This window comes from Dufourea novaeangliae, unplaced genomic scaffold, assembly GCF_001272555.1.
Source record: "Dufourea novaeangliae isolate 0120121106 unplaced genomic scaffold, ASM127255v1 scaffold1, whole genome shotgun sequence".
Lineage (NCBI taxonomy): Eukaryota > Metazoa > Arthropoda > Insecta > Hymenoptera > Halictidae > Dufourea > Dufourea novaeangliae.
Genome location: NW_015373885.1, coordinates 1,640,213 through 1,650,468, shown reverse-complemented (window position 1 = coordinate 1,650,468; position 10,256 = coordinate 1,640,213).

The window sequence follows — 10,256 nt, the reverse complement described above, 5'->3', positions numbered from 1 at the left end:
AATAGCGTCCAAAAGGAATTATGTTTCTAAATATAATAGTTTTTTTATAAAGAAATATTAAGAAAGTGTCTTCTTTTTCAATTTTGAATGAGAAAGTCCCCTTAAGTTCTGTATATACATATAATCTTTCAGTATAATATCAAATCCGTTTTTGTTTTGTTCATATTTAATTTATCTATACACAAAATAATTAGAAATTGTTCTTCATTCCAAAATACAACAACACCACCGACGCGTGTAGGTCCCAGTCTTACCACGCGAAGGACAATAACTAACGATCAAGGGTGCTTTTGTTGGTCTACGAAAAAGAACAAAGAGTGTTTCCAGATGTCGAACAATGATGATTAAGAAAAGCACACGTGAGAACGAACGATTAAATATAGCCGAAAATTTGTGATCAATTCATGTTCCGTGACGAAACATCCAAGTTAGACTTAAACATAAATTGCCCTTAAAATTTTACCCGCACGACGCTAAAGACTTCTTCAAACAAAAGAGCATGGTATAACGGGCAACTACTGACGATTAGGTATATGTTAGATTTATGTACCTAACATGCTCAGTAAAAAAATAGTGCCATTTCTAGAGGAGATAATTATGTCATACCCCACCACACAGTCACCGGGTTAAGAATTACAAATGCTTACATATCATCAAACAAATGCTCCCACCAATTTCTGCACAATACTGTACACAGATTCACGTGACATCCACTTCACAGAACCCTCGAGATGTAAAGCTCTAAACGCGACAATTGTATTACTACCCTCATTACATCGAGGAAACGTAAGAACAAAGGGAGGGTTTACCTGTGAATCGCTCTGACTAGTGTCATCCGTGCGTTCATCTGCTTAGGATTGAGATGTTTGCGTTGCATCTGACGTTGCGTCTTACTTGCCGACGATAGGAAGCCGGCTAGAGCACTACTCGAGCGGAGGTTTGCCAGATCTCTGGCGCTGCATGTGACGTCTAACGCGACGCCAATAACTCACCTAGTGCAACGCCGGCCTCCGAAGAGGGAACTTGCCCCTTTCAGGAGACGAGCTCCTCGTCGGTCTAACCGTCTCTTTTCCACCCATTTCAACCTCCGCAATCCGCCTTTCCTTTCTCGCCTTGCCACCCACCGCCGTCACCTCGAGACTCCTTCAGCATAACCCTAGGCACCATCAAGTTTGCGAAGGGATGAACGAGAAATTACAGGGAGGTTTGGTTAAATTCCTTCTTCGACCTCCTCTTCTCTCCACCCTTCTTTCCCTCTCTCTCTCTTCACCTTGCATCCGCTGTTTCTCTTTCGTTTCCAGCCCCCTAAGATCCTTCTGGACTTCATTCCCAAAGGGACCGGTAATTACTGTCGAACGAGTCCTGGCCCTCCGATCATTAATTTACCTCCAATTTCGCTGGTTATATTTCACAGTCGGATCCGTGGGATGGTTGCGTGGCGCAGGTAGGAGATGAGAGGCAGTTCTGAGAAAATACGAGGTACCTCGGATGGCTTCGATGGGTCAAGAAGAGGCCCCCTTATCGGATTAAAAATGGACGGTGGTTCTCTGGCGGATCGGACGGCAGTTCCTTCCGATTTTCAAAGGAAATGGAATATGCGATGATACGACCAGCAGTGGATCCAGCGTACACGGGAATATCGATGAGTTGCCGCCACGGGATATTTTTGGAATGGGAAAGTTGGATAACGAGACCGATGGTTTTAATTTAAAGTCAGTGGGATCGACCTTATTTCCTGGGAATCTCGTATCCGTCGACCTTTCCAAGGATTAATAATAAAGTTCTTTTTTAATGTCGTGTATAAATTACGTTTAGAACGCGTTTACGGAAATATGTAGGGTCCGAATGATGCGTCGTATACATATACGGGATAGTTCACGTAACTGAACTTTTCGTCGAATAAGAGACACTGCGTGTCGTGAAATAGCAAATAGCTTCAGAAATTCGTTCGCGGTAAAGCACCAGAGCCCATGCCTTACCTGGAATAACTATTATATAAAACCACCCTAAAATTTGCAATCCTTGTGTATTGTGATTAACATAAAAACGACCTTTTTTCTAGGGGATATAAACTATAATATCTTTTTCTGGAGAAACATTATTTCTCAACACGATTTCAGAAATGACATACTTAGTTCGTTTTTATTTTAATCACAGTACATAAGAAATGAAAATTTTAAGGGGGTTTTATAGTTTTGCCACGCAGTGTATTGATCTTTTAACGCGATTAAATACGATCGTTGTTTCTGTGTAATTATGTTTAAGAACAGATAGAATGTATGAATTATGAAATAGCGGAGATCATTGGTACTGCGATGTACGAGGGAAATTCCATTTTGAGATAATTATTGAAGCCTTAGTATAGCATATGATAGCAATTCCTCGATGAATGCGATACGAGCAACAGCGTTATTCCCACCACTGGGGGAGACCCCCTCTGGAACCAATCAAAACAGAGTAAACAGAAGCTAAGCAGAGGCTCGGCTTCGGGCAAAAAACAAATTTATGAGAGACTGAAAACCTTACCGCCTTGCCATGAATGCTCCGAAGTGAACTCGAGTACGTTACACTCATTGAGACATTACTGAAGATATCTTTTGATAATAAAAGGTATGACTCTTTGGGTGAACATTGTAACATACTTAATATATTTTAAAGAAACAAAACTGCGTTTTCAAGTTGTTTGATGGTCCTGGACATACTGAATACGTGTACAGAATACAGCGAAACAATTTTCTGTTTCGATTAAAGCTACTGACTTTCTCAATTCGCGAGTTACTGTACTGTATGGAAACAATGAATTACCTTATCATTTCTTTTCTTTTTGCTTACAAAAGGCTTCTTATAATTTTTATTAGCTTTTTTTACAATTTTCTTGACAACTTTAAGCGAAACAAGACATTGTTTACACCTTCGAAAATATTAATATTTGACCAATGTTTATTGGGACTTTTTCATCATTTAGTGAGTAGTATTTACCCTAAGATATTATGAACACTTTTTTTTCATCACGCTCGATCATTCTATGTATATAGTGTAAACTATCATTTTGACGATTTCGGAGTGCTTGTACCACGTAGAGGAAGTGCAGCATATTTGGAATACTGTTGGTAATTTGGAATGACCTGATAACCAATGACATTCATGAACGACCCGTAATTTTGACATTTTCGACTCGATCTACAGAGGAGTAAAACGTCAATTTGCAACAGTTTTTCAGCAAGTATCAATCGTGTGTAATTATAGTTAAAATATGTAAAAACTTTAGGGTAAATCATTTTATCTATTCATTTGCATATTAATCTAATGGTTTCGTGTCAATTTTGTGAATAGGTATTCCGAGAATACAAAATATGACATGAAATTTTAGAATTTAATACTATGTCACTAATGCGGAATACCGAATATGAATGTAATTCTACTGAAGAGAATGATGTATGCATTATCTCTAATGAGAATTACAGCGATGACAAAAGAAGAGAAGACTGAGTGCAGTTTTTATGTATGAAACATGAGTACACTGTGAATGTGCTTGTTACGACCTCGGAAGTTACATCTGTAACTACTACAAGTGAATTTTAATACTTAACCTATGATGATTGTTCCTATACTAGTATACTGTGATTTTTGTGCCTAATTAAACCACGAGAGAAAATAATTATATTAAACATTTGTTACTTTTATAAAATGATACCACTATTCCAAATTACCTGCACCCTAACAAAATCGTTACTTTATGTCATTTTTCAAGTAAACCAAAATTTTAGTTACTTTTCGTTTTTCATTACTATTGATAGTTTGAAATACAAAAGTTTATTAGATTCCCTATGATATGCTGTTTTATTTATTCCCATTCTCTGCTGAAAATTTGTATTCGTCTTAAACAAACTGGTATTCCAAATATGCTGCACTTCCTCTACAGAATGATTGATCTGGAATTTTTCACGTTGTCTGTACGACGTACGAATTAAGGATTCATAGAGTTAATGAGTACGATTTGACAGACAAAATAAAGAATTGCTGAAAAACATTTATTTCACCGAGGTTTCTTTAAAATTAGGGCCTGTACTGTCTAGAGTTATTCTAATTAGAAGTTTCGCTTCTCTCAAGGCTCGCTTGCGTTGACCCGACGCGTGCTGTACCAGGGAGACATTACCGTAATAGCAGCTCACGGCGAGCATCGACGTCGTTTAAATGAAAAAAAAAAAAGAAGATCCTGCCCGAGACCCCACAAATCATCTTAAGCGTGGCCCTCTCAAAAATGAAAGATGTCTCGGTTCCAGACAAGAAAGCGCGCAAGTCGCCCACCTTCCATCTTTTCAGATCGGTGTGCTGTTTAACGAGGTCAAAGTGGTCTTCTTCATTTTCCACGCTACGCCCCAGTCTCCACTTTTTCCCTCCGCCGTTTCTAAGCCACGCCGCGGCCCCCGTCGATTCCTCTGGTAATGACCAGTTCCCTCTCTTCGTGTACTTTTCCAGACGAGCAAAGTTTCTTTCTTCGCGCTGAATTCCCCGAGTCCGGGAAAATGCAAAAGAAAATACGGCTGCCTCGTCGGGGTAGTAGCGTCTAGCTGCTTTCAGCCGCGTCGCGGTTTTAACTCCGAGAAAAAGGTGAACACTGTGAGAAACTCGAACGGCTAATGCACCGGAAAATATACACTTAACCGTGAGCAACTCGGTGGAACGCGGCAACGTGCACGCGGACTGGTGGCGTCTTTTCGTTGCTGTTGGAGCTCGCGCGTGGAGAGAATCAATGCGTTTCTCATATCAATGGCGAAGACGACATTCCCCGCCAGCCGCCACCACCAGGGAAAAATACACTCCTTGCCGCGTTGTCCTCTCTGGGGATCTTCGATCCTTGCCGCGGCTCGTTCGATTGGAACAGTACGTAAAGAACTGAATCCGCTGGTGGGCGGACACAGAGACCGTAAAAATACAGGATACATGTGGAAGACAGGTGGATACAATGGACTTTGTTATCTGAATACTCATGAGAGATGATTTGGGTAGGGTTTAGGCAGTCGTTTCAAACAGTTAAGGATTACGATGATACTGTTGTCGATGATTGATTGAAATCAATGATCTTAAGCTGATACGATTTAAAGGAATATTCTGAACACTACTGCTCTAAGTATCAGGACACTTATCGAATACAGACTCCTCTCGATTATCGTCTGGCTTGTTCTACACGATTATTGTCCAGGCGTCATCCCCACCACTGGGGGGGCGTAGAACCTGTCAAGTGTGTCTGTTGCTCCCCCGCTTTTGTTGCCGAGACTCAGGCATGGGGTAAAAAATGAATTTACTAGGGTCTGACGAATTTCTCCCTATAAGATTATTGCCCCAGCGCAGACACGAGTACGGGACGATAATCGAGAGGAGTCGGTATGCAGTAAACGTTCCAAGGCATTATGACAATTGCTGAACGTCTGAAATAAACATTGTTTCGAGGGACATTAAAGTTCAATGGAAAATGCTTATATCACCATCATGGAATATCAAACTTTTCCGAAACGTCACATTTTCTTCATAGAGACGATGTGTCCTAATACAGTAAAGGTTCCATGAAAGTTGAATAGGATGTTCCTCATGAGAGTTTCTACTTCGTCCCCATCGCTGAGGGAGTCGGGGGCGTGGAATCTGTCAAGCGTATAATTGAAATCCCCCCCTTCCCCACTTTTTTTTGCATAAACTCGGGCTTCGGGCAAAAAAACAGATTTATGATGTGTTGAAATGATTCTTGGCGCACCGTGAAAGTTTTGAAGCAGTCCTAAATTTGAAACTCTCATGGAGCATTTACTGTACCTACTTATGTTAGGTAGTGTAGGTACTGAAACTCTTTGTCTTTGAAATATAGATATACTTTTACTTTAAATTTGTATGTAATACTAAATGTTTTATCTAGTAACCGTTAGTAGCCACAACAGATGTCTGTACAAAACAGTGAAATTGTATAATACGAGTCTCTATAATAATTGATTGGTCAAAAAGTGTTCCTGTGTAAATACAATTGAAGAGAAATGTTTCAATATATTGTATATAATGTAAATGAATTGTATAAACAACTGTGTTATGTTTTCAGAAGCGTGTAGGACGCTATATCAATTTGTGAACGAGGAATTATTTCAGTAGAATAAGTAAACCATAAATCGTCGAGTAGAACAGATGTTGCATTTCGACGACAACTATACACGTATGTCCTTGAAAATGAAGACGAACGCTTTTGTACTATTTCAAAGAGTGGATAATATCTGCGAGAATAATAAGTAATGCGGTCATTTATCAACAGTTTAATCTTCTCCATTGGGAACGAAATGAATGCAAAATTATTGCACGAAGAGTATTAAAATCGATGGTAAATTGTATTGAAACTTTATAAACCTTTGTGTGGCAATAATGACGTATTGGAGAATGCTCTTGATTGTTTTGTTCCAGAAAATTGCATTTATCGGTGATACAGCACTGACAGTAAAACGAACACAAAGAATGGAGTGAAAACTGAACAATGGAATAAGATACCTGTAAATGTAGCTACGAATAAAAATTTCAATCCTGCAAAAAAAAATTCACACATCAACTAATAATACAATAATTAACATCGACACAGTTATAAAAATTCATTGTATTATTTCGAGGTAACAATAGGAGATTAAAATTCTCAATTTTAACCAAATTCTGACACATAATAATACCAGTGGATTGCATTAAAATGTGAGATTTTGAGTTTGAACGAAAAAAAAATATGAAACAAATATTCCAAGTATATCATTTTATTCTGATAGCGGATGTTAGCAAATCCGTTGCATAAATCAAAGTCCTGTTAACGGAACTTTCATTCCAGCCGCGCGGCTGCAGTTAAAATATAAAATCGCTGCTAATCACCGGTCCGTTAACGCAAATGTACCGTCAGTTAATATGCATTTACTGGGGATTACACGTCAAAGAAGTCGTCCTCCTGTTTTCATCAGTTTTTCCAAGTATCAATGTTTTTCCAAACATTGAACCCCGATCGACGAAAAGGGAAGCGTTTTATTTCATTTACCGGTTGTCGCCTGTATCAAGTTAATCCCGTCCCGACTGAAATCAGTGAACGAAACAAAGGCGAAAAATAGAGGGAGAGATGAAGCTGTAAAACATACGTATCCGTCAGCAGAGACAGGATTACGCTACGTAGGAGATGAAGGTATACAAAACAATTCGTTCAAGATAAATGAATTTATACGACATCAGGCACCCTGCATCTAAAGAGGCCCGATTCAAACCTTATCCAATTCACGTCAGACTTGAAGGATCTGGTACAACCTGCTTCGGACTTAGTAGAAACGATGGAAACCGTTTGGGACTTAGAAGACACGATGGGAACCGTTTGGGACTCAGAAGTCACGATGGGGACCATCTGGGATATAGAAGACACGATGGGAACCGTTTGGGCCTCAGAAGAAACGAGGAGAACAGTTTGGGAATTAGAAGATGCGTTACGAACCGTTTGGAATTCAAAATCCCTGTATGAACCATCTCGAACTTGAAGGATCCGTTACATACTATCCCAAACTATTCGAAACTCGAAAGATCTGACAGAAGTGATTGAAAATTCTAGAGACGCCACAAACGCCTTTAAAATATCAAAAGAACCTATACAGCTCACATGGGATCTATGGAACCCTATAGAGATCACCCTGGATTGCAAAGACTAAGTCCCACAGATCCAAGGCAGACTATAAATTTATGAACAACTCCGGGGTCTGGAGAAGATTGGTGTGTATCAAAATCCAAATAGCTGTGGCTCTTCAAGATCAATCAAACCTGCAGCACCTCTAAGTTTACTCTCCAAGGCCATTTAGGAACTGTGGGACTTTCTTGTCTCTTGTGTTAGGCATGGTCTCCATAGGATTTCTTGAGTCTAGGGGGTGCTTCTGTCAAGTGTCTTGAGTCTGAAGTGGATTCTACCGAGTTTCTTGAGTGTAGGGTTGCTTCTATCGAGTATCTTAAGTCTGACTTGAATAGACTTTATTGAATCCCTTAAGTCTGGAGTGACCTGTATCCGGTCTCTTAAGACTCGAATGGACTATCTTAAGTCTCTTGAATAGACTGTATCAAATCTTTAGTGATCAAAGTCGTTTTGTATCAAGTTTCTTAAGTCTCACTCGGTCTACGGCGGGTCTTTAGAATCTGATGTAGTCCATATCGGAATTCTGAAGTTTCGGATGGTCTATATCGGATCTTTTAACTTGTAAGGTAATCGATATCGTATCGCTCCAGTCTGAAATGATCTGTATCCAATGTCTGGACTTCAACGTGATTCGTATTGGGTATCTTTTCAGTACATTGATGCTCCGTTTCAAATCTATTCTGAATCCAGAATGGATTGAAGGAGACCTTATATCATCGGAATAACTCAATAATTCCAGTCTTTTTAAACTGTAACATCAACAGACTGTGTGCTGATGTCTTCAGATCTAACCGAAACACTTGTGACCTCATCGAAAAACATCTAGATTTTACATAATGTCATTCATTTCCCATTTTCTATTCGCTCAAAATTCCTACGTATATCTGAAGGTTTCATATCGTCGCACAACTGTGCAATGTTCCATACTTCGCAACCAAGTTCCGCAGACGGAAACGAACGCGACAATTCATAATCGAGCGGTGGTGTGAAAACGGTGATGTAAATTCGCAACTCCGGCGCAAAATAAACGCCACAAGGCATGTTGCGGGCGTACACAAGTTCGCAACGGGGGACACGAGCGAAGGACGACCGAGAGGGTAGAAAAATGGTGGAGCAAAGGAGGCGAGAGCTTAATTCTCCTCGGTTCTTGCCCCGAAGCGCCGACCTACTTCCTTCCACGGGAGGCATCAAAGATTTTTAAACGAGCTCTACCCATTTCCTCGCGCGGGGACCAGGCACAAATTGTTAACTCGTTGTAAAGTGGAGCACTTTCATTTCCGTTTTTCCCTCGATTTGTCCACGGCGTTACGTTAATCCTCCCCCGTATCTGCGTTCTGTATCTACTTTCATTAAAGCGAAACGAAATTGGAACGACATATTACCGCTGAATCTCACGAACATAAGGGTGATTTCTGGTTGAATCTAACTTGACTAATAGCCATAGTTAGACTTAACTGCCTGTGAGAACGGAATGCTTCCAATGATGTATGGACTAAACTCTCGTTCGTTAGTTCCACTAAATTCTCGACTGACTTATAATATTCGAGCTTTTTTACCGTTATCGCACAGACCTAATTTTTGGAAGCTATTTCCCATGTATTCTATACTGTAAGTATAAAATTGAAAAAATATTCAGAGTTAAAGTGAGCGTAATAAGCATTCAGATGGATGCATTGTTGTACGACACATAGTAGATCGTGATTATTTCGCCCGTGTTAATCGAAGGTATTAAGGGCGTCGAGTGATAGCAGGAAATCCAGGCCGTGTAAAAGCGAGGATGGAATCCATTTTATCTGACCACGCCTTTCTACTTCCTGGATTGTTTCCTCGTTAGGTTACGGGCTAATCGTTATATCTTTCTTTTTTCTCCTTCCTGAATCGTACTTACGGCCAGATCGATTCCGTGAGTTAGGTAACAACTGGCTGGTCATTCGCACGAAGGGAATAGAAGCGTCAGTAGTTGGTAACCTTTTTTTCTATCAAATTCGCATTAACCTCCCATTTCTAGAAAGCTCAATTGTACTTACACCTTGCTAACCTGTTGGTACTAATTACCTTCATCCCTATATAATTGTTATCGGGACAACAGTGAAACTTCAGAATAAATTTTGACAAATGTTGTAGGTACATTAATCCTCATCCGTCCCTTGTGTCAGTTTGACACATTTTTCTCCTAAATAATGACGTTATCCTGTCATGTATAGGTAAATTTAGCTGAGGCTCCGTGATTTTCATTTCAAAGAATTTGCAAATTTAACTATTTATCTCTTCATTGTATTAATTTTTTACCACTGAGTTGATTTGACAGCGAAAGGCAATTTTAAATGGGAAAATGAGGGTCGGATGAGGGTTAATCGAAAAACTACATTAATTATTAGGTGTACCAATAAGTAGTACACTATTTTTTGTAAAACTCTGCACCTATTCGTTTTGAAATATGTAATTCAAATATCTACCCTATTTTAACAACATTCGTTTTTTTTTTCATTATTCTCCATCATTTGGACCAAGCAGAATATTGGAAGGGTATTTATATTGAAACTATACATATATACTGAATTATATATTGGTAACCCCCCAATAAATC